Source organism: Mesoplodon bidens (assembly GCF_964165515.1).
Source record: "Mesoplodon bidens genome assembly, chromosome: 10".
Lineage (NCBI taxonomy): Eukaryota > Metazoa > Chordata > Mammalia > Artiodactyla > Ziphiidae > Mesoplodon > Mesoplodon bidens.
The window spans coordinates 78742152-78769228 of record NC_138172.1 but is presented as its reverse complement, the minus strand read 5'-3'; positions in this window follow the sequence as shown (position 1 = coordinate 78769228).

Below are 27077 nucleotides of genomic sequence, written 5' to 3'. Positions count from 1 at the left end.
ATGTGTGGGAGTTTTTCCCCCACACCAAGCAATTCTCTGACACCAGCTGGGTGTCCTACAATTTAACTCAGTTCTCACACTATCTACCTGGAGGGAGCATCAGATCCCAAGGGTTAAGGGCTCAGTCCCATGAGACTGCCTCCACTTCAGATGCCAGTCATAAGTAGTAGGTCCCGAGTTTACCCACAACTTCCGTCTGGCTTGCCTACAAATCAGAGGTTCCTATGACCTCTCCCCCCTTGAATTTAATTATTTGCTTGAGTGGCTTACAGAACTCAAAAAAACACTTATGTTTATCAGTTTCTTAAAGGATCTGATAAAGAAATCAGGTTAACACCCAGATGAACAGGTAGATACACAGGGCAAGGTCTGGGCAAACCCCTAGTGCAAGAGCCTCCGTCCTCGTAGAGTTGGGGTATGTCACCCTCCCCGTCCATGGAGGTGTTCTCCAGTCTAGAAGGGCTCTGTATCCCCTACTATTGGGATTTTATGGGGGCTTTCTCATGTAGGCATGATCAATTATTAAGTGCATTTACAGCCTTCTTACCTCGCGGGAGGATGGGAGGGTAGGGCTGCAAGTCCCCAGCTTCTAATCATGGCTTTGTCTTCCTGGTGACCAGCCCACAGCCAGGAGCCCAGCCAGAGTCACCTCATTAGAACAAAAGACACTCCTAGTGCTCTTATGACTCAGAGAGTTACAAGGGTTTTAGCACCTCTGTGCAAGGGAAGGGGTCAAAGACTAAATATTAGAATAAGAGATACTCTTACCACTTAGGAAATTACCGTGGTTTTAGGAGCTCTGTGCCAGGTATTGGGGAAGAGACCAATAGATATTTTCTATTATCTCACATAGGTAAAGTGGTGCCAATAACACCTACCCCACAGGTTGTGTGTGTTAGCCAAGGTGAGGGACATAAACTACAGAGCACTGTGCCAGCTCTAGTCGCTCAGTGAATGTCATCCACTGAGAGTCATGTGTGAATTGTTTCCTTCATCCTACTGTCCTCACAGACCACTAGGGTTGGTGCAGTTGTTCTGACCCATTAGGCAGGTGCCTCTTTTCTCCCTGGACTTCTGATGTTGCACGATGACCGGCTCAAATAGATGGCCTGTCCCAATATAGAAAACCTTTTGATAAAGGGCAGAAGAGCTGCCACAGCCCAACCCTGAGCTTTCACTATGAGGAAAAGTGTCTTCGGCACCTTCGTGCTGAGGTTCCTTACCTCACACCCCGAGCCACCAGATGCTCTCTTCCTCCACCTCAGAACTTGGGGCTCTAGATGAAATACCTTCATTTCCTATTACTTCATGTTTTTCAGTAAATTAGAAGAGTATTTTCAACCTTGCGCTCTCCTTCCTCTTCAAACCTCACTCCACATCTCTGAGCCCAGTTCTTGTCATTCTGCATCCTTCATTTTTCACAAATTCGTCTTCAGTCTCCTCCCCTGATTCATCATCTCATCTCACAATCTTGCTCCTCTTAACTGCACCTTCTAGATTGGTTTATTTCAGTTCTTTCCACCCAACAGTGAATGCTTACGTTACTCTCCCTGCTCAGGAAATTTACTGCCTCTCATCCTCTGCCTGGACCTAGAAATCTTTTTTCCTTTAATCCCTTTCCTGTTTTTCATGACTATTCTTTTTAAAGGGTATCATTTTGGTTCAGGTTTTGATTTGCATGTGTGTGTATGCACATTGTGTGTGTGTGTGTGTGTGTCAGAGAGAGAGAGAGAGAAAGAGATTTTTTACCCAACCCTTAAATTAATTCCTTTGAAACACCAGTTCTGATAAATATTCTGTGTTTCAGGAGGCTATAGTGATGGTTTTGTAGTAAATCAGTTGAAAAAATCCCTGTTAATCTGACTACGTATATAGTAGTATGTTTTAAATCTTTTATACAGTATGACTATAATTTGATGCATTAAAGCTTGTGCTTAAATAAAAAGTAGAATGTCTGCCTCTATAATATTCAAAGCAAGATCCCCACAGACTGAATGTCTGTCAAATATATGAGGCTCATTGTTTTATTAATTAGCTTGTGAATACAGTGTCAACATAATTTGATATTACATGAATGATGACACTCTTCCCATATGTATTGATACTTTGGTTGACTTTGGATAACCCTATATGTTACCCAGAATTTCGGTAAGGCTCTTGTGATAATTCAAAGGTAGGTATCCCTTACTCTAAATGTTTAGTTATTGTAAAATAACATTATCTTTGAGCATCAGTATGGTACATAATTGTGACATTGTGATTTATAATAAGAAATATATATGTGGTCTTCATCCGCAGTTCCTGGCTCACAGATCCCCAAATCATTGGAATTTCCTGAGGGATAAGAGCATTGGAAGTTTGTTTTTTTTTTTTTTTTTTTTTTTGTCATAATACTTGGTCTCTTGTCCTCAGTTCCTGAAATCAGTTCAGAGCCTTAAAGGTGAAATGGGTGTCTTGTTATTCATAACAAGCACCTTTCTACTGTAACTGGGTTTATATTAATGAAGTAACCTTTGGAAAGCACCTACTGATGAGGGCTGGTTGCCAGGGGAAACAAGCATGAATAGAGGGTTGGAACCCTCATTCCCACCCCCTGATTTCTGGAGAGGGGAGAGGGGCTGGAGGTTGATTCAATCACCAGTGGCTAATGATTTAATCAACCATGCCTATGTAATAAAGCCCCTATAAAAATCCAAAAAGAGAGAGGGTGAACACATAGAGATTTGGGGAGAGCTGTACACTTAGAGAGGGCATGGAAACTCTGTGACCCTTTCCACATACCTGGTCCTATGCATGTCTTCCATCTGGCTGTTTCTGAATTATATCATTTTATAATAAACTGGTAATCTAGTAAGTAAAATGTTGATCCCAAGGAGGGGGTCACTGGAACCTCTGATCTGTAGTTGATGGATCAGAAGCACAGGTGATAACCCAGAGCAGTCCTGTGGGACTGAGCCTTAAGCTGTGAGATCTGATCTATCTCCAGGTAGATAGTGTCAGAATTGAGTTGAACTGTAGGACTCCCTACTAGTATCTGGAGAATTGCTTGGTGGTGTGGGGAAACAGCCCCCATCCCCACTGGAACTGGGTGCAGAACTCTTAAGTTTACTATGTAAAAAGCACAATATTCTTAATAACTTAGGGGACACTGCCTTTATAATTAAACCTTGTTGATCTCCGTCTGGCTGATAAATAGACCATGTCAAGGCCATCTGACTATCAGTCCACCTGGCTCCCCACCTTTTAGCTGTCATTGCCTACAACCAACTCTCCTAGGATTTCTAAGAAGCGTGTGCATTGCTAATGACAAGAAAGATTTAAAAAGCAGCTGAAATCTAAATATGTGCTCAGGTGTGTATTGAGATGGGGCGAAAATTTAACTGAAGTTGCTATTCATTGAAAAGTATGTAAAGAAAGTCAGCTATGACCAAAAAAAGTATCTTTTCATCTCTTTGTCTCTGTAGTAAATATGTTCAGGTATCTATCAGGAGGTACCTACTCATTGTATGTTAGAAAACTCAATATTAGTCATCATCCAATAATGGATTCTATACCATTATATGATTCCAAATCCAGAAACCATAGGGAAACAGCAATTCGGGGGCTGGGCTGGCATTTCCATTACAGGAATAGTTTTGTTTTGTTTTTCCACTACCATGGATTTGGGACCTAAAATAAACCAACCAGAAGCTTGACTCTACACCATTATGAAAAAAAGAATATGCCAGATAAATTTAAAAAGTTGAGATGATAGATTATTTAAAATGTAAGATTATTTGTTCTCCACTGAATACATATTCTTGTTTCTTGATTAAACACATATATAATACTAAAGTTTTAAAGTTGTGTTGAAAAGAAATTTTTCTAAAATAATTTACTAATGTACCTTAATCTCTGAATCTCAAGCTAATATTCAGAAACAATAATAATCAATAAATCCGCAACGATTCATTCAGAATATAACACAAGTGGGGCCATATATTGACTAAATATTAGACTCCCTGGAGAGCTTTTAAAAAATATCTATTAATGAACTCTGCCACAAACCAATTTAAAAAAAATTGTGGTTTAGATGCACATTGGTGGTTGCTGCTGTTTCTGTTTTTTAAACTCCCCAGATGGTTTAATGTGCAAGGAAGTTTGAAAAACACTATACTGTTCAGCGTTAGTAATTTTCCACTGAACTATAGTTTATAATGATTTTTGGTATGGCATTTGATAACTGTATTGATTTGGAATTGCTCCAAGTTTCATGCAACAGAAATGAAGCAAATATCCTCAGCTAACAAGAACTCCAAAGGTCAAGGACTAAATTAGCCACTGCCCAAGCTAATCAAATGTCATGGTTTCCTTTAACTTTTTTTTTTTTTTTCCAAACAATAGACTGGGTTTTTCTTTCAGCCCCTGCTGTTTTTTTCAGGAAAGAATTAGAAGAATTACCAAGCAGGTAGGAGAGGTTGCATGATAAAAAGTACTTTTTCCAGAGACTCCCAACTGACTTAGTGTCCAGAACTTCAGCCATGAAAGAAGCTGAGAAACTCTGAAAGGTACATTCTTTTTCTATTTTTATTAACACCAGTACTATTGTTACCTTGCATCCCCAAAGTATGCATACCATTTTGATATTCTTGGGTGGCTTAAAACATTCTTTTCTTACACCTCAAGAAGTCAGCAATGTTCCTGTTGGAGAAACACGTCTCATCTAATAAATAAAACATAACACATATAAAATCTCTTTAGGGAACCATTTCCAGAAAAAGAATCATTTTCCATGAAAAGTATGAGAGATAATGTACTTAATGGCACTGCCGAACATATGTGATAAAACTGTACAACCAAGAAAATTACATTAAATACCATTAACCAACATTCACAATTTGCTATATGATCAATGCTCATGAAAGCTATTTTTCCTTGGCTGAAAAATCATTTCTATCATTTATAACCATTTAAAATTTCAGCTGGTGTGTACTTTGTCTTGTATTTTAAATCTAAAGAGAAAAGTCCTATTTTAGCCCCCTTTTAGTTCAATTGTCAATATAATTGCTCTGGACATTAACTATACAATTACATGTTCATCCTTTAACTTTCATTGCTTGATGAATTCCTTTGGGAAGAATATATTAAGAGACAAACTTTCCAGATTGATATAATCCACTTACAAAAAGTCCACTTAGTAATACAGAGGACTTGGGAAGTGTTTTGATATTTTTTCCTTTCTCTATCAATCAGGATCCAATCAGGGGATAGAAATCACAAAGTAATTTGAAAAGGGAATGTTTAATATAAAGAATTGTTAACTGTAACAGAGTATTTTCTCTAAAGGAGTAAAGAGTGCTCTAAAGGACACCTACACTGGGACTGAGGGAGAGTACCCAAGGAAGAGATAAATCTCAAGGCTTGGATGTGGACCTCATTGGAGAAGGTATGATTGCAGACCTGTGATGGCAGAAAAGGTGAATGGGATAACTCAGTCTAGAGCATGTCCACAGTTGTTGAGTAAGCAGGAAAAACCCCTTCAGGATGCAGGAGAAGAAAACCATGGCAAGTACTGACAAACAGGAAATGTGCTTTTGGATTTCGGGCAATATGAAGCTGGGAATCAACCACTGGCACACTTAGAAGCTTCACTGGAAATTCACTTGAAATTACCACAGTTTCAGACTACAAAACACACTACCAAATCTCAGTGGGAAGCAGTCTAAGGGCCCGCTACGGATACTTGAGGGCAATGTAGGTGGCCATCTTCTCCGTGTCCTCACAGGATGGAAGCAGCAGAGCTCCCTGGGGCTTCTTTTATATGGACACTAACCACATTTGTGAGGCTGCCACGCTCATGACCTAATCATCTCCTAAAGGCCCCATCTCCAAATACCATCACATTGAGGATTAGATACGAATTTTGAGGGGATGCAAACATCCAGTGTATAGTATTGTGCCCCAGCCCCTGAAAATTCATGTCTTCCTTGCATGCTAAATACATTCATTCCATCCTAATAGCTCCAGAAGTATTAACTCATTCCAGCATTAAAGTTTAAGAAGTCCAAAGTCTCACTTAAATATCATCAAAGGCAGATACGGCTGAGACTCCAGGGATGATTCATCCTGAAACAAAATCCTCTCCAGCTGTGAACTTGTGAGATTAAACATGTCATATGCTTCCAAAATGTAATGGTAGCATAAGTATAAGATAGACATTCTCTTTCTAAACGGGAGAAATAGGAAAGAAGAAAGGGGGAATAGGTCCTGAGGAAGTCTAAAACTCAGCAGGGCAAATGCTATTAGACTTTAAGGCTTGAGAATAATCCTCTTTAGCTTGATGCGTGGTCCTGCTCCTGCTGCTTTGCTGGACAGCAACACAGGAGGTTAGGTGTCCTTTGAAGTTTAGGTGGAGGCAGCCACACACCCACAGCTTGTGGGCTCTGCACGCTGGCAGAGGTGGACCGTGTGGACACCACCAATGTTTCCTGCCTGTGCCCCCCGTGGCCTGCGTTGCGCTGGGGCCCGCTGAAGCTGTACCCAGGGCAGCTGAAGATTGCAGGCACCAGAGCGTGGAGACGGGAACCCTCTAGGCCAGGTGTGCCAGACAGTGAGCTGAAGTCCCACGGGCGTTGGCGGCACCTTTGCTAACAATGTCACGTGTTAACTATACCCCGATATAAAATAAAAATTAAAAAAAACAAAAACAATTTCATGTGGTTCGATCTAAACTACAGTTGATAGATGGATTTCAAAAGATCTCAAATACAAGGTAAATATATCACAACAAAAACAAAGAAACACCACCACAAAACACTGTGTTTTTAGATCTAGTAAAAAACAAATTAGAAAAATAAAATTTCTACAATGAAATGGTGGTATAATATTACATGTCTAGGAATAAATACAAAGACTTTAAGGCCTCTATGTTTATAAACTAAACATAACCCTAAAATAATTAAGTAAAATCTCAGTGAATGGTTCCAATATGCCATGGTCATTATAACAAAGAATGTTATAAAGACATCAATTTTCCCCAACTGATCATTATTGTAAATGAAAAACTAATTATATTCTAACATTTTTTGGTTGGTAAAATCACTTTTAAATTTTACATAGAAATGCAAAGGTCCAGGAACAGCTAGGACACTCTTGAGGAAAAATATATCAAGATTTGATATATAAAGACTTTTATGAAACTACAGATAGTTCAGTGAAGAAGTATAGAGAGGGCAGAAACAGAACTACACGTATATGGTCACCTAGTCTGGTAAAGGTGCCATTGAAGTCCAGTGGGGGGAAAGGTGAGTCTTTCAAAAATGGTGTTTAATAGTTGGCTATCAATACGTTTAAAAAAACCCAACTTGATTCCCTATGTCAAACTAAGTCAATGTAAAGTGAATAATACATCTAAATGTGAAAAAGATAATTAAAAATTTAGAAGAGTACTAAGAGATTATCTTCACGGCCCCGGGAGGGTTAATATTTCTTGAGAGATACAGAAGCATTAGTCACATAGGTAAACACTGACAAACAGAACTACATTAAAAGTAAATCTTTTGTTTATCAAAAGGAATAATAGGGCAAACGGGAGACCATTAGAGAAGGTATTTGCAAAACATATATCTAATTAAAAGCTCATGCAAAGAATATACAAGAACTCCTACAAATTATTAATAAGGGCATCCAATTATATTGTCCAAAGACCTGAACAATAACTTCATAAAAGAGGAAAACTGAATTGCCATGAGGCTTATGAAAAACTTAAAACAAAAAACTCAAGGTCATTGGCATTAGTCATTAAGGAAATTAACCTTAAAATCACAACAAAATACCAATAAACTTTCATCAGAATATCTAAAAAAATTTTAAATGACAGTACCACATATTTGCAAGAAAGTAGAATAAATGGAATTCTCATACACTGCTGGAGGGTATATACATTTGTGCAAACACTTCGGAAAACTGTTTAGCACTCTCTTAGGTATATACCAGTAATTCCACTCTTAGTCAAAAGTCTAGCAACATTATTCATAAAAGTTGAAAATTGAAAACAACCCAAATGCACCTCAATATTTTAGCAAAGAAAAAAGATATATCTTGATATATTCATGCAGTGGGATAAGCAGTCTGTAACAGTAAAAAATTCAATTATGACTAATGAAAAATATGGATGGATCTCATATCATTGACTGAATAATGCAATTATTATTATATTTGTCCATTTTTATAAAGTTCAAAAATGGGAAAAACTATGATGAGAGAAGTCAAAACAATGTGATTTTGGAGGGAAGTTAAGGATAGGGTTACATCATGAGAGATTCGGGATCTAAGTAGACATCAGCTGGGTGTGTCAATTTTGTGAAATTTACTCCTCTGATGCTTAAACTCTGTATGCTTAATTGTATATTTTTTAATATTAAATTTTAAGAAAAATTTAAATATTGTTTGAAGTAAAAAATAATGGAACAGCTTAAGAGAGAGAAGAAAAACAAACAAAAATCTTGGCTTCTCTTTTCCTCAGTCCTTCCCATCACTGGTCCTCAAGTGCTCCTCTGGTTTCCTATGGCTCTGTTAATAGAAGAGTACCCTGATTTGGGTTAAATCCTTTCGCTGTACTAATAAGAACACTGAAACCCAGAAACATTAAATGCAGGAGTCATTCCCTCACAGTATGCCAAGGACCCCAATTTTAAACTTTTCCTCCCAATCTATACCCAGGAGATAAACATTCCCTGTTAACTATCCTTACTTTCACACTTAAAGAGGACATTTTAATTTTTTCATAAACTTTCTTAACCTCATCAGTTTCTCCTAGGAGATTCTTGACTTGCTGATTAATTAGCACTTACTGAAAAGAGGCTTCATGGGACCCCTCTGCTTTCTCCCCTTTGGATTAACAATAAATTGACAAAAACTGTTTAAAAGAATCATGCCTTCTGTGACAGAAGAATTATCTTTTAAGATACATTCAGAAATAATACAACAGAATATGGAACATTACTTTCCAACTTGGGTGCAAAATATATAGTGATTTAAGCACTTGGAGTTGAACATTTTGGGGAGCCCTTGGTTTAGATACAACAACTTTTATCTTCTGCTCCTTTCTTTTACCTTTTGTCTATTTTTCCCACTAGATTTGGGGAAAAAATAAAAAAGAATGTCACAATGTCAGTATCACCTTGAATTCCCCAGGATGGCAGCTTAAAATCACTTTCATAACCTTAAGTTAGACGTTCAGGATATCATTGGTGATGTATTTTCGGAGGCCATGTGAGTTTTTATTTCTTTTCAGATATGGAACTATGAGTTTTGACTAAAGGACAGAGAATGAAATTTGTTAAAAACTTCCTGATTAACCCCATGTGAGCTCTCTGTCTTCAGTGGGAAATCCCTTCCCTAACTTGCCAAACTGTCAGATGGCAACCTTATTTAGAGCCCTCTCTGTTGAATGGTGATCAGTTGAAATAGGACAGTTTTATGATCTTTAATATGGAAGATGTTTGGGATTTGTGTGGCTTTGGAAGACTGACTCGAGACAATGACATAATGCTCATTTTTAGTAGAAATCCCCAGGGATACTGCTGTGCATGTAAGCATTTCTATGTGATATGTAGCCAGAGGAACAGGAAAAATAACTATCTGATCTTTTATCGATTTCTCAACTGTGAGTTCCAGTGTAACTACGTTTCTGATAGGTATAGAAACGTTGGAGATGATTACGTTTTCCTAGTCATCTCCTGCAAATTATGAATTACACCTCCTGCAAAATGTGGAATGTTAGCATGTTTCGTTACTGTGTGTGCAAATGGATAAAATTTAGTATAGTAATATGATTGTTTCCTAAGATACTGATTCTCCCCAAATTCCTCTCCACTGCACTCACTAGTGCCCCCTGGTGGGGAAGGACAAACCTGTAAAATGTCAATAGTTTACCTTTGCTGCTCTTACTGTTTGATTGCCCTTTGTGACCAGGTATTGTTTTCCTCTCTCATTATCCCATGCCCAAGCAGATGCCTCCTCTGTACCAGTCCTCAAACTTTTAAGATAATATTTGTCAGTGAGGTATTATTTATAAGGACCTAAGGCAGTATTTCTAAAAGGTTACTGTACATAAGCATCACTAAAGAGCACTGTTAAGGTACAGATTCCTGGGTCCCAACTCAGAGACTTTGCTTGAATAGGTAAATAGTATGTCTTAGGAACCTCCAATTTTATCAAGCTGTCATCTCTGGAAACAGTTACATATGCAGGGATCCCTTAGGTCAAGTTTTCAATATCTGATAGCTATATGGTCTATATAAGGTCTCCTTCTTCAAACTCTGTAAGCAATTGCCTCTCTGCTTCCCCCAAAGGCAAGCCAGTCCTCTCCTCATTATCTCTCTCACTGAGCCATAAAAGTTAGGAGATGCTTTTATAGTCATCTACTCACAGGTATTCCAAGAGTCATTTAGTCATTCAACAATATTGAGTCCCTACTGTGTGCAAGTTCCTCTAGTTATTTGGGTTACATCAGTAGATAGAAATTACAGTTTCTGTCCCCATGGATATTTCTTTCAAGAAGGAGAGAGAGACAATGAGCAAAGCATACTAAATCAGTAAATTTTATATTATGTAAGTGCTATGGAAAAAAGGAAAAGGGGAGTAAGGTAAGGAGGCTGAGGAATGTGCGTATGGTGGGACACGATGAAATTGTAAATGGCATGGTAAGACTAAGCCTCACTGAGAAAGTGACATTTAAACAAAGCTTTGAAAAAGGCAAGGGAGGGAGGTATGTGGGTATATGGGAAAGAGTATTCCAGGGAGAGGGAGCAGTGGGGCAGACGCCTTAAGGAAAGATTGTGCCTATAGAAAAGGAATGCTAGGATGGTTGGTGTGTCTGGTGTGGACTAAGCAAGGAGGGCAGTAGTTTGTAAGGACTTGAGTAGAGAAACACGAAGCAGATCCCATAAGGTCTTTGGATCTATTTTAAGAACTTGACATTTACTCTTAATGATATTGACGCCCATTAAAATGCTTTAAACAGAGGAGTGACACTTTCTGTCTTAAATTTTGAAAAGATCACTCTGGCTGCTGTGTCAAGAGGAAACACTGGAAGGGCAAAGTTGGAAGCAGGCAGATCATTTATGCAGCGATTTGCAGGCAAGAGATGATGGTGACTTAAAGCAGGATGATTGCAGTGGAGATGCTGAGAAATTGTTGGATTATATTTTTGCATTTTGAGTATAGAATCCACAGTATTTCATGAAAAAATGAATGTGGCGTGTGAGAGAAAGAAAAGAGAAAAATATAACTCCATGTTTTTGTACTTCACACCTGGAAGGATAAAGCAGCAAATTCAATGCATTTAATGGGAATAAATAAAGAATTCAGTCCTGGAGTTACTGAGGTTTGCGATATCTGTTAATTTCAAAGTGGTGGCTTTAGGGATGCAGTGGATGTAAGTACCTATATTTCAGAAGAGAGTTCTGAACTAAAAATACAAATATGGGACTTATCACTATTCAGAGAGCATTCAGAGGTATAAAAGTGGATGGGAGTACAAAGACAGTGAGTTTACACAGAGGAGAAGAAAGGATTAAGACTGAATCCTGAGGTGCTGTTGGAGAAGGTCATCAAGAGGATGTGACCAGTGGTTGACCCGAGAGTTAGACCCGGGAAATCAGAGGCTCCTCACCCACCCACCCCAACCCGTCCTTGGGACGCACATTCTGCCCACCGTCCCCACAGTGGGATCCCTTTTCAAAGACGAAGTCTTGAGAGAGCACTGTGTTGTTAAGACCATCTGGATGGTGTACGTGACTAAACCCAGGTAAGGCCTCTACATAAACTTTTAAGATTCTGGTGGGCAGGTGTCTGGAACTACTCACTGTGATGGCCCAAGACAAACTTCATATGTAACCTTCCCTGCTTATTTTTCCGATTTTAAGACTGTGCACATAAATTGGATGCATTCCAGGGAATAGAGCATTAAGTGAATCAGAACTACATGGGGTTGTTGTTCAATTCTCATTTTTTAGACGTATTTCCAGTACTGAAAATTACAAGTCCCTCATCTTTAATTCTGTGGATTTTTGACGTACTTGGGCTGTAGTTTCTTCCAACTAACATTCACTGAATAGTCGACCTGTCCTAAGAGATCTCAGTGATGTTCATCCTAACCTTCACAGCATCAAACAACCTTCAACAATCTCAATCCACCTGCTGATTTTTGTCCTCTATTTCCTAGGACAGTCTATTGAATGCACCTTGAGAATCTCTAAATATTGTTGCGTGTGTTTTTAACATTAAACATATTAGTCTTAGTATCATTTTTGGCATTTCTTCTGTAGCATTATTATTCATAAATTATTAATCAACCATTATGGATCAATAATACTAGTAGAATACCAAATAAATGTAAGAAAGAGAGGACCCTGTATTGACTGAACACTATACATTGCTAACCATACTTATCTTGGATAAGCAGAGTAGCCAAAATTTTGGCTGAAAACATTGACCCTATGGTGCTGTAGTAATGCTCATCAATAGAGAGTGGAGGACACCACCTGCTTTACACATTCTTATTGGCTGAAAGCTCATGATAGCCCTCTTTTACCACCATAAAATATACTTAACAATATACAGTAATACAGTAATGGATTTTTTCCCTTATGTGTGTGTTTGGGTCTATCAGAAAAATATAAATGCCAAGTGGTTAGCATTAATAAATGAGGTATGCATATCATGGTTTATTACTATACCTAGTTATGAAAGAGAAGGAAATTTACAAAGGGAGAAAATAAAAGTTGGCCGAGCGCCTACTCTATGCCAAATACTGTGTAATACAGATTATGTCTTTTGTGTCACTTGATCTTTGCAAAATTCCTGAGTGATGGATATGCCTGTCTCTACTTCACAGGTAAGAAAAATAACTAAGAAATATTACGTAATTTGCTGAAAGTGTGTTAGAGACTCATCTGAAATTTAAACCTAGGTCCTTCTGAATCCAGATCCCCTGCTTTTTCCATGACATCATGTTTTGTGGGAAGACGATGTAGTTATCTTGAGTCCTATGAATTTCTACATATTTTCCTTTGGCTTTGCAAGAAAAAGGCATTGAAGGAGAAAGAATAGGAGTGGGTTGAGGACAAAGGAATGAGGAGAAGAAGAAAGATTGAGAGGAAGAGAGAGAGGTATAGTATGTATTCAAAATATGAATACAAATGATATGAAACACAGTAATGAGACTAACTTCACTTTGATTTACCTCTGTCTTTGAATTTTGGTTTTAGGTTTAATGATTATCAGTAAATTATAGACATTATTAAAAAATTTTGTATGTGGAGTGAGGTTTATAGTGGCTTATACATAATTAAAGGTAACTTCTACTTGAGACATTAGAACACATTGGAGTGTCGTGAATTTGTGAACATCTTACTCACAGGAAGAAGGAACAAACCCACTCAAGCTGTCAGCCAACATCAGGAAGGACTAGTGAAAAGAACTAGAGGCAAGGGCTTAAAATAGCCTCTGGGAACCAAGATAGAAGCACAAATATTAGCCAGTGGCTGAGTCTACTGCCATGAGGATTAAGGTAAGGATCCAGGTGCAGGAGCTATGTTGAAGGTCAAAAAGGGAACTATGGCAAAGATGATTATAAATGAGTCAAAGATGATGATAAATGAGTCACCGGATAGTAGAACTAAAGCTCCTTATATTCTCTCTGACAAAGGGAAAGAATGATTCCACAGCTTGACAAAGGGCTTGGCACACCTTGGAGGCTCAGAGTGTGTAGGTTAATGGATGCAAGAACAGCACATAGGCTGATCTCTACAGAAATGATCGTATTCACAAATTTTCTTATGCCTCAAGCTGATTCCACCAGAGAGTCCCTTGTTATAATCTAAGTTAACCCCCCAAAAACTTTAAAACACTCAAATTTTATCAAAGTTTACAAATGGAGATTTAAATAGAATTCACCATGAGGTGTCTGTAGAAATCCATACATTTTGTAGGAGTTATGTAGGAGATAAAGTATTGACTGCAGTCATACAAACTTTTGTTTTTCCACCAGTTTTGTGGTTAGCCCTCCTATTTAAACCCTGTAGGCTTCATAGGCCTTTCCAAGATGGTATTTTTGTTCAGATGTAGTTCGAGTTTTGTTTTAGAAAAAGTGCCATGATACCAGCTTTTACATTTTGCCTGCCTTTTTTTTTTTTAAATTGAAAAGGCTGTCAGGGTTACTCAGATATTAAGATAAGTATTATTCCCACTACCAAAAAAAAGTAAAAATAAATCACGGTCAAGAGAGATTCATTGGTTAGGGGTGTTAACTGAACTGAGAATTTCTGAAATGGATTTTCCCAGGGGAGTCTTAGAAGTCTGTATACGGGATTGTGGGCCACACTGTAAGACATCCACTTGACTTAGGCAGATTAGCTAACACTCCTAAATTCCTTAAGGAGTTAGTCTAAACACAATTTGGAGCATTGGAGACTAAAAGAGTCCCTATTCCGTAATGTCATCAACACAAAACTCTAGTTCTTCACTGAACCTTGGCCTGGCACTGCTTCCTACCAATGATCAAAGTCAAGGTAGCTAACCAACTACGAACACCTTTCTCTGAGTTGATAATTTGTCTTCTGGACATATAAAACCCCCTGCCCAAAAGGAAATGGAAAGTAAATATTTTTTTGCAGATATGCCAAAGAAGCAAATGCACTGTGACTGCTGTCCCTATTTTGTTTAGTTTTATCTTTTAAAAAGACTTTGCAGAAGTTCAGTCCTATGCCTCTGGAAGATTTCCAGCACGCTTGTAAAAGGAAATGACAGGCATCTAGAATAACTTCTCCCTAAAGAATAGCAGAAGCTATTTCTTTAGTGTCATCAGGTAAGATATTGATTCATCACAAAGTTAGATGCTATTGATAGAGAGCAATTTTGCCATCGCCTTCAAACTGTTCTAAGATAAACCATATTTTCTCCTTCATATTTAATAGGAAATTATCTGAAGACATTTAAATGCATACTGGTTATTATACTGTGCTTTGTACTGGATCTAGAAAGGCTAAGCCAATTCTAGGAAAGAAGAGGCTTATTTATGCTTGAATGTCAGATGTGGTTATGCTTTCCCAATGAAGGTGATAAGAAAGGCATTAGCTGAAATAACTTTTTTGGGGTATGCTCCTTTGGTACTTATGTATTTTTTAATACATTATCTTCTTATTTTTTAGTTATATGGAGGTTTGACCCTCTGCTTCTGAAATCATTCAACTGATCAGTTTTGTATTTTTTTTCTTTTCTAGGTATCTGAAAATAACATTTATACGGGAATGACAAATATGCACCATTGTGTACCAAACCCCATTAAGGTGTTTTTCATACACCATCTGATTTTTTTTATCACAATAACTTATGGAAAGGGAAGGAAGCTCAGGGGTATTAAAGGATTGCCTAAATTACTGTTGTTGTTAAAAGGGCATCCACTTTTTATATCCTGCCTTGAAAAGTAAAAGCACACCCTTCTTATTAAAAAGTATCTCCAATTATACAGCTTCTACATATGTCTGGACATACAGAATCAAACAACTGATTTTGAAGTCTTAACTGATTCCTGAATATTTCTTTAGTGCCTGATGCTTGAGGTGGGATATTACTTAGCTCAGGGGTCCCCAACCCCTGGTATTGTCCATCCGTGGCCTGTTAGGAGCCAGGCCGCACAGCAGGAGGTGGGCGGCAGGCAAGCCAGTGAAGCTTCATCTGCCGCTCCCCATCGCTCGCTTTACCGCCTGAACCATCCCTCCTGCCCCCTTCCCCAGTCCGTGGAAGAATTATCTTCCACAAAACCAGGCCCTGGTGCCAAAAAGGTTGGGGACCGCTGACTTAGGTGACTTGATTTCATTCAGATTGTATCATTTTCTTTGTAATTGGCCAAATCTACAAACTCATTGGAAAAAAATATATCCCAAAGTATCAAATAGGTTATTTGGAACCACATACATTGAGAAACTTGACGTTTTACACCCTGTTGTCCTTGCTTTTCTTGTTTTGTTATCATTGCTTTCCTTTGAACCAGTTATTGTGCTATTGTGTCAATTATGGCCATGTGTTCAAATCCTTCAGAGAGATGGTTAAAAGAGCTATTAGCATTTTATAAGTGGAGAGCGTGTGGTGGAGAAAATGGAAAAGATCTACTTAACATTGTTGACTGAAAGAAAAATATCCAACCTAAGAGTTGTGAGTTTGGTTTTATCCATGGTTTTGGTTTTTACCGAGGACTGTAGTCTGGGAAACAGCCTCTCCGTAGCTCTGAGGGGACTATTCTGAAGAGGCAGGGGAGAAGCCAGTATATTTATGAATTTTGGCCTGGAAAATACTTGTAGTCAAGCATACATCTTGGTCAAGGATTACTGTTAATCACAAAGAACAGATGTCTCAAGTTAATAACATCAGTGCTTTTCTATGTGTGGGAAGATGCAAGAATATGGGGTCATGGAAATTCTTCCTTAAATCTGCATCTTAACTGTCTAGGGGCCCATATATCCAAAGAACAGAATGCTTCATCCTGTTTTTCCCATCCTGAATTCCCCTCAGAGTGCACTCTTGGTGGACAGTTGCGGCGGGTTGTGACTTAACCCCTTGTATAAGGAGATGATGAGTGACACTCTTTGTTCTTTTTGTATATAACATCATACGGCAAAATAATCAGAAAAAGGAAATACTACCTAGTGTCTTTGACTTTTAGCTAAGTTCTTATGAAGAGAATTGTCCTCATCTATTCTCTATAATGGAAAAACTTTGCCTTAATGATGATTTCTTTACCACTCATCACGTATGAAGTAAAAATACCTTTTTTGACAAGTAGGATTGCTCCTTTCAGAGAAACTCCTTATGTTATTCATTCCAAGAAATGGATATTTCTTGGAAGTATTTTTTAAAATACTTTTCAAATCATATTTGTTTATGGATATTAATGGCATTTTGGAACAAGACATTCCATTTGGCAAATAGTAGAGGTGAAAGGCAAATCTTAATACAAACATACTCTTGTCAATATAATTGGAAACACACAGTGACTTGTAGGTTACCTTGTAATTTGTAATTACCTTACCCATCAGAATATTTTAATGGACACATCTTTTTTTTTTTTTTTTTTTTGCGGTATGCGGGCCTCTCACTGTTGTGGCCTCTTCCGTTGCGGAGCACAGGCTCCGGACGCACAGGCTCAGCGGCCATGGCTCACGGGCCCAGCTGCTCTGCGGCACGTGGGATCTTCCCAGACTGGGGCACGAACCCGTGTCCCCTGCATCGGCTGGCGGACTCTTAACCACTGCGCCACCAGGGAAACCTGGGACACATCTTCTTAAATAAAGGTTTTTCCAAGAAGTTTTTCTGCAATCACATGGCAAGACTTTCAATGTTTTATTATTCATTTCGTTGGGGAAGAAGAAATTTTCTTCTACCTTTCTACATTCTTCTGGTTGGTCTAATAATTAACTTGACATGAGACAGATTAACAGGAGAAAATCAAACAAAAGTTTAATAACGTGTACACATAAAAGAGACCCAGACAAACTATGTAACTCACCAAAATGAACAAAACCCTCACCTTAAATATCATCTTCAGCTAAAGACAAAAGACAATGTTGGGGGTAGTGGTTTGGAACTTCAAAAGGGAGGTAGGGGGCTTCCCTGGGGGCGCAGTGGTTGAGAGTCCGCCTGCCGATGCAGGGGACATGGGTTCGTGCCCCGGTCTGGGAGGATCCCACATGCCGCAGAGCGGCTGGGCCCGTGAGCCATGGCCACTGAGCCTGCACGTCCAGAGCCTGTGCTCCACAGCGGGAGAGGCCACGGCAGTGAGAGGCCCGCGTACCGCAAAAAAAAAAAAAAAAAGGAGGTAGGCAGTTGACACAGATGGAAAAGCAAATGTTTGGTAAACATGTTTGCTGAGCCAGGCAGAGACAATGAAACACAGAGAGAAATTTTAACAAACAGACTTTGCCAGGTTTCTCCCTGTCTATACATCTAGTTCACACTGTAGTTATTTATGATGATAGCTCCCTTCCTGATAGAAGACAGGTCTTCTATCTAAATTCTTTTAAGAAGTTAAGGGGAAGGTCAAAGTTTCTTCCTGAGTCTTGCAGTCCTTGACTGTTCTCAGCTCAAAATAATGCACATGCCAAAGAGACATTTTGGGGTGGCAAGTTTGCTCCCCTACCGTCCTCAGTGTTTTTGTTGCCCATACAGTAGACACACTGATTAACAAATTTTCACACCCACTGGCAGAGAAGGATCTCCTTTTAAGGGGAAAAAAAAAAAGTTTTATAAAGGAAAGAGAAGATAAGAATATGTAAAATAGATTGTGGCAGTGTGAGAAATATGAACTAAAACAACAACAAGGGATGTAGAAGAAGGGAGGGTAGATAAGAAGTTCATTGTGGGCCAGGGAGGTACTTTACACAAAGCCATACGGCACTGAATTTTTTTTTAAGGTAGTATCTACCGACTGGAAATGCTATGGACAACTGCTGCAGCCCTCTCTGCAAAACATTAGAAAATAATTTTGGTAAACATGCCAATTTTAATATCTAAGATGACCAGGGTGACCTGGTTATTTACACAATAGTCTTAAACATAGCTACCAATATGGAAATAACTTATTCTGTTTCTTGCCCAGAACTAGAATGAAAATACCCTTCTCCAGCCCTGAAGAGTCACAGCTGTATTTGAGTTCAGGAAGAATTGGGAGAAGCAAAGAATGTTGGTCGGGGGGGGGGGGGGGGCGGGGAAAGATCTCACTTCTTCTGACTCTGTTCCTAACTTTGATTCAAATTATGTCCTTTTGCTGCACCTCATTCTTTTCATCCATAATCTGTGCAGTTAAACCAGATGAGCTCAGAAATGCTCTCAAATTCTGGCTCTCTGCTAAATGTCTTTGATGGTACACCAAGAGGGAGGAGCCTAGTTTCTACTTTGTTTCTGTCAGTACTGCCATGGATCTCAGGAAGAGAAATGTCTTATCTTTGTTCGTTTTACTAATTTTCAAGCTCATTATTTATTATGATACTATGTTTCTCAAGTAGCTGGACAGGGCTCTGAATATTTTAAATCGAAGAGATTCCTACTGTAGGTATCTCTTTTTCCTCTGAATACTGATATTGGATGATGATGACGATGATAAACATCTGAGAAAAACAGGAATTGAACAATTTTTTCCTTCTAGAGGAGCAGTAAAACACACACTGAAAAGCAAATGAAAGCAAAAGTGAAAGAAAAAAATGGATCCAGAAATAGTCTTAGAGAAGAAACTAGGTTTAAATCCTAGTTCTGTTACTCATAAGTGCCAAGGATCTGAGTGGATTGCTTACATAATATTTAACTTCCTTTGAGTGTGTTAAACTTACATTCCTTGGATTCCCTTGCAATTAAAGTTCTGACTAGAATTTGTTTCACCTTGACATGCACTTACGTGAAAGGAATCAGAACTAAGGTGGTGAGAGAAGCAAGGAGTGAGTCTTCTATTTTGCATACAGAAGTTGTGAGGTTTTGAGGCCATCAACTCTAGAATTACTTCCTTATTGAGTAAGCAAGTTGAATAGTCAGTAGTTGGGTTCCATGTTGTGGCAGAAACATTATCTCCATAGTAACCCAGTTTTGGAATATCATATGTGGGATTCATCCCTTAAAGTTTAGCACTGCTTGTTTCTTCAGCCCTCCTAACAGGTCTGTAACCATTTACTAGGTCATAATCATTTACTTTTAACTTAACTTTGCTAGAATTGATTCTGTTTTCTCCCACCAAACCCTGGCTAATACAGTTTGTAAACTTACTTAATTTGTGTAAGTCTATTCCTCTGTAAAATGTGAATGAAAATATTTTATAAAATTATTGTTCTGTACACTAAACAAGATAGTTTACATGAAAGGCTTAGCCCAATGTTTAACATACTGCACATTCAATAAATATTCGGTATGGCCATAATTATTACTCTAATGAGATGGAAAAAATAGCATTTATCGTAATTCTTCTATTCCAGTTATTTCTTGATGCCTCACAACACCTCCAAACTTGGTACTGTAAAATAATCATTTTATTATGTCATGAATTTTATTATTCAGACAATCAGAAACAGCACACTGGGTCTCTTGTCTCTGCTCCAGAATGTCTAAGATTCCATCTCACAGGGCTTAAAGGCAGGGGCGATTCAATGGCATGGCAATGTTCCCATCTGAAGACTCATCCACTCACAATCCTACACCTGGACGTGAAGAATAGCAAACCACAGTACCCACCCATGCTTCTCACTGTGGCTTGATTTGTTCAGAGCATGGGAGCATCCATGGTAGCTCCAGGCAAAATTCCCCAGCAAAATGTTAACAAGCCAAATTCCACAGTATATGTATAACAGATAATTAATATATTATGAATAAATGGAGTTTATCCTAGAAATTCAAGGTTGTCTTAAGATTTTAAATTTGGTTAGAAGAATGATTTCCCAAGTGGAAGAGATTTCTGAAGAGTTTGGTGAATATTCTCTACATATTTAGTTCTTTAGCTGGAGGTAGCAGCATAATCAGGAGAGAGAAGAGAGAGAACTCAAAGTCTTGTCAGCTAAAATTGTGAATTCATTACTAATGGGGAAAACCTAGGGCTTTGAACCTGTAATTTTAGTTGCAGAAAGGAAGGAAAATAAATGAAAGACATGCATTAGAACTGAAGATGTAAAGCTATTTTTATTCACAGATGACCTAATCTTGTATGAACAAAATTCTAAGCAATCTATGTTTTTATAAAAATAATTCTTTGCGCTAAAATGTCTGTTTAGCAAGGTCTCAGAATTAAAGAGCAATCTACAAAAATCAATTACACTTTTATGACCTACCAACTAAAAACATAATATGAAATTTGCAAAGCAGAATAAGCATGGAGAAGGATAAACTAGTGATAAATTTAACAAAAGATAACTACAGAATCATGTTAAAAGAAACTGAAGATTAAAATAAATGGAGAGAGAAAATACATTCATGATTCAGAACTGTTAAGATGCCAATTTTCACCAAAAATACCTAGAGAGTCAATGTAATTTCTATCAATATCACAGAAGGCTTTTTCCCCTCCTATAAATTGACATAAATAATATATGAAAGTGAAAAAGACCTAGAATAACAAGCTCAATTTTGAAAAAGAAGAACAAAGGTTAAGGTCTTAAACTCCCTGATTTAAAAATTTACTATAAAGTAACAGTAATCAAGGTATTGTGGTAACAACAGACATGATTGGGGAACAGAAATGAGAGTCTAGAAATAAGCCCTCACATTTAAGGTCAAATGATTTTTCAACAACAGAACCATATTAATTCAATATGCATAGAATTGTCTTTTGAACAAATGGTAATGGGATAGATATTCCTATGCAAAAAAAAAAGAAAAGAAAGAAGGAAAGAAAATCTGAAAGTAAATGAACAGGCTTCTAAATAAAGAAATTAGAAAAATATATATATCTGAAGAAAGTATAAGAAAGGAAACTTAATGCAAATGTTAATTTATTCAAGAGTAAAACTACAATAGAGAATATAAAACAAATTGTGGGTTTTTTTAAGACTAAAAACAGGAAAAAATTGCCTAGATAAAGGAGAAGTTACAAATAAAGTATATATAGAGAGTTTATATGTGCTTATTAATATTTATGAAATATTTCACAGTTAAAAAAAACAGAGGAGAAAAGGAAAAATTATTTTTTCACAGTTGGCCCCTTGGAAAAATATAATCTCAATCGAAAGGCAGTGGGAGGATTTTGTTGTTTTCAATGTTACTGTTGTTTTAGTTTTAGCAGGTACACCTAAGATTCTGTTTTGAAAATGATCCAGTCTGAGACACTGCCCTTTCAGAAGAGCTAAAGGACTCCGAAAAAATTATCCAGTCCAAGGAATCAATAATACTTAGGTAAACCTACAAATTTGTGTTCTTATATTATGTATTTTTCTATCAATCATACAGACTGTATCGTCAACATTTTTTAAGTCAATATATGAGCCACAGCAGTATGGAGACAATTTTTTTAACAGAAATTAATAAGTAGGAGGCATGGAAGGGAAAAAAATGAGAAAGCAGGAAACATAAGCAAGTTATAGGATAAAATAAGGTCAAGGATAAAGGTAGGTGCATAAATATCAAAGAGGATAGAGTTTAGAATTTTACCAAAGGAATGAGAAAAAAAATGTCATGGAAAAGGCATCTGGCATCTGAAGATAAATCACATTACAGATGCATGTAATAAATGCAATCAAATTATTTTTTTATATTTTTGTTTGGTTTGACATTGAGATCTCTGACATTTCAGTGTGAGGAATGATAGAAGGAGAATAAATAAACTACACTCAGAAGTAACAACGTCATCAAAAGGAAGAAATAAAGGACTCTGGTTTCTCTCAGTTATTTGAGAAAATAATTGTTATAGATTGATCCGATGGCTAGCCTTCCAAAGATAACTCACATAAAACAGGCAGGCTTCTTCCTCTTTCCGAGACAGAGATAATATTTTAAACATAATAGACCATTCAGTTTTTCCTCAGAGGTGCCACCCACTTATACTATTAAGCACAGTAGTGAGGAGTGTAAGTCTGGGAGTGAAATTTGTGCCATTTGTTGCTGGGTCAGTGGGGGTGTGTATTACACCTGTGGTCCAACTTCCTTTCTTGTCTCACGATCTGACTCCCATAATCCACACTGCTTATATCATAGACTTAAAACTGTCACATATTTTTAAAATGATGGTAAAATACCACATTTGGATAATAGATAATATGTGACTCTAAACTTCAGGTTGTGTTCAGAGATTATAGCAAGTGAGCAAAGCACATGTGTGTGTGTGTGTAAGAGAGAGAGAGTGAGAGAGAGAATACAAAGAAAATGGAATGACTGATTAGGATTGTAAACTGTAGGTGCAGTGGATGGCTTGCTCCCTCCCCAACATTGAAATATTCATTGCCACAGCTGCAAGAGTGATGGTAGCTGTTATCTGTCAGCTGAGTCTCTGGTACTTGAACTTGGTTGAACAGAGTTGTTTCACTCAAGGTTATAATTGGGAGCTTCAGGGGAATAAAGTCTCAGTCCCATTTCTCCAATTTTGTACAATTCCAAAGAGGCATCTCAGCTCCAGTCATCCCCATATAATCCAGGGAGGATTTTGTTTCAACTTTATCACAATCCAGTGTTCACCTCTTCAGGGTCCTGCTTCTTTCACTCCCTCAAATGTATTCATCTCAAGAGTGCTCACTAATAAACGTCCTATTTACAAATGTTTAGAGTCTGCCTCCTAGGAAATCTAGGACAACTCTTAAGGGACAAATGGCACCAGAAATAGTCCAGGAAAGCAGCCCTGAAGATAGGATATTGAAGTTGATCAACTAACAACACATCAGCAATGAGAACCCCACCTCTGGTGACGGGGGAACAGGAATATTCCATAGCAGTTGGTAGTGCTGCTATTGTATCTCCTCACACAGAAGTTTACTGGGATGATATATCCACTGGCAAGAATGAACTGGTATATGAAATGTATCAGATATTTGAGAAATATGAGATAAACTGTAATGATAAAGCATGTGGATCTGGAGCATTTTATATATTAGAGACCTACAATAAAAGTCCCAGGATACATAACAAATCAAAGGCTAAGGGTTTTCTACACAGCATATAAACAGGCTTCTGCAATCAGAAAATTGAAAAGGCTTGGGACGTAGGCTCATACTCAACATCACTAATCATTAGAGAAATGCAAATCAAAACTACAATGAGGTATCACCTCACACAGGTCAGAATGGCCATCATCAAAAAATCTACAAACAATAAGTGCTGGAGAGGGTGTGGAGAAAAGGGAACCCTCTTGCACTGCTGGTGGGAATGTAAATTGATACAGCCACTATGGAGAACAGTATGGAGGTTCCTTAAAAAACTAAAAATAGAACTACCATACGACCCAGCAATCCCACTATTGGGCATATACCCTGAGAAAACCATAATTCAGAAAGACTCATGTACCACAATGTTCCTTGCAGCTCTATTTACAATAGCCAGGACATGGAAGCAACCTAAGTGTCCATCAACAGATGAATGGATAAAGAAGATGTGGCACATATACACAAAGGAATATTAGTCAGCCATAAAAAGAAACGAAATTGAGTTATTTGGAGTGAGGTGGATGGACCTAGAGTCTGTCATACAGAGTGAAGTAAGTCAGAAAGAGAAAAACAAATACCGTATGCTAACATATATATATGGAATCTAAAAAAAGGTTCTGATGAACCTAGTTGCAGGACAGGAATAAAGAGGCAGATGTAGAGAATGCACTTGAGGACACGGGGTGGGGGGAAGGGTAAGCTGGGATGAAGTGAGAGAGTGGCATGGACTTATATATACTACCAAACGTAAAATAGATAGCTAGTGGGAAGCAGCCGCACAGCACAGGGAGATCAGCTCATGCTTTGTGACCACCTAGAGGGGTGGGATAGGGAGGGTGGGAGGGAGGGAGTTGCAAGAGGGAGGAAATATGGGGATATATGTATATGTATAGCTGATTCACTTTGTTCTAAAGCAGAAACTAACACACCATTGTAAAGCAATTATAGTCCAATAAAGATGTAAAAAGAAAAAGAAAGTAACAGGGGCTCTTGAACTATTTAAATTCTCAACTTTCAGAGTTCTGCCAGACCAAGGTAGGGTCCCTGATTAAGAAAATGTGGCAACCTGAGACATGGGACAGTGACACCAACTATAGTGTGACCCTTTGGTCTTGCAGAAGTTGTCCCATTCATTCATATTAAACGCTTGAATTCTTCACCGTTTGAAGACAAAGCTGAGGTTTCTGTTATGCAAGACAGCTGTCTCCTTCAGATCTACGACACCTTCCCTCCTGGCCCCCAGACCAGTATTTAGAGCTAAGGCCAGAAAAACCACAAAGTACGTTTTCTGAGATTTCCCAGGAGACAAAGCTCCAGTGAGAGAGGAACCGGCATCAATGAGTGTAGTGGCAGCTGTCTCTGTAGGACAGGGCCGATGGAAAGCGATGTTGTCACATTAAAGTGCTGATTGCAATAGCTATTACACCGTGCTAAAAATAATAAAGGTAGATGGTGGCATTTACTCTAGCAAGTTAGGTGCAGTTATTGTGATGACGAGTGAGACCAAAGAGTCAGCCAGGGATCTCACCCACAGAAAACTGTGGAAATAGTTACGAGAGCATGGTATCTGTAGAGGTAAGTTAGGTGGGCCACAAGGACATTGCTCAATCTCCAAATCCCAAACAAATGATGTGTGATTAATCAAGAAGCTGAATGCAGCCACCCCAATAAAAAGACAACAATTCCTTGCCCAGCTTTCAGACCCAGGAACCACTGACTGCAGTATAAGCAGGCTCCCTGGGAGGCATGTCTGGACAATATCACAGCACCTGTGTAGATAGGGTAATATTTCTCTGTGTATCGTACATAGTTCCGGTAATGATTCTGTGTGTACAGTGTTTAGATAGAGTAATGATTTCTGCAGCCCTCCCCTAAAGACACATATGACCATTTACTTGGGTACACTGGATAAAGGCTAATTCCCAAACATTTTGAGGACTGTTCGGAATGGGGCCAGAGCTGATGTTGATGACCAGGGAACAGAAACACAATCAACGCTCCACTTTTAGAGTGGAAGCGTAAGAGGAGCCGTTATCAATGGACTCCTAGACTCAGTTGGTACATTGGGTCAGTGACCCCACCTACGGGTCACATCTCATCTGCACATGTATAATTAGAGTGGACATAACTTGGTAATTGACAGAAACTTCACCTTGGTTGTCTGGTGTGTGGGGCAAGGACTATTATATTAGAGGAAGACAAATGAAGAATTCTAAAACTTCATCCTTCTCAGCAAGGTATTAATAAACCATATTAAATAAAAAATTGTACCACATCCTGGGGGTTATAATAGAGATAAGAGCTAACCTTTAAGACCAAACCTTGTGACAGTAATGTTCCATCACATTTCCATTTAATTCACTAGTCTGGCCATTACAAAATTGAGGCAGAAGCTGTAAAATGATAACAGACTACCACAAAGTCATCCAAGTGGTATCTACCATTGCAGCCACTAATCCAGATGTGTTATCTTTGCTAAAGTAAACTGGCATGACTTCGGGTGTACTGTATTTGACCACTGAGCTGATGCATGCGTTCTTTCCAAACTTATCAGAAAGGAGAGTTTACATTCTCAATGGATGGATAACCAAATATATTTATAGTTTTTGTCCCAGAGCTATGTGAACTTTTCTGCCCTCTGTCATATTAGCAGAGGGGCCTAGAAACATATAGATCTGGACTATCTGAATTGGAACAGTATAATGAAGAGACAAGGTTATTACAAGGTGAGTCCACAGTGACAAGTCTGTTGGAGGTTTTAATAAGACACACATACATACAGGAGATAAAACCCATGAAGATTCAAGGGCTTGCAATGTCAGTGAAGTTTTTAGGAAACAGTGATCTGTGAAACACTAAGGAATCTCCTCCAAATAAGGAACACACCGTTGAATCCCACACCTTTATCACTAAGAAAGAAACACAAGCTTCCTTTGGTACTAAAAGACAAATCATACTTGCTGCAACCCATTAATTAGATTATGAAAAAGACCACCCAGTTTGAGTGAGGCCTTAAATAGGAAGAGGTCTGCAAGACGAGGCTACCATTGCAAGTGGCCCTGCTGCTTGAACCATGTGACATGGACACTGAATTACAGTTGTGCTACCAGTCCATTCAGGAGTGAGACTGAAAAAGGTAGTGAAAAGGAATTCTCCTAAAGATGGAACAAACAAATGGTTTAGCTAATGGTTGGCCGGGGGCCTAGAAAATATTGGAAGATTGCGGGAAAGGGGTACATTAGATTCCTAGGATTTCCATAACAAATTACCACAAACTTGGTACTTAAAAACAATAGGCATTTATTCTTTCAAAATAATGAAGGTGAAACCGAGTAGGGCCCTGTGGGGCTCCCAGGCATGGAGGCCTTTCTGTCCCCCATTTCTTGTGGGCAAGACTCCAGCCTCCAGGACCTTCCCTGAGTTCCAAAGGGCGGATTC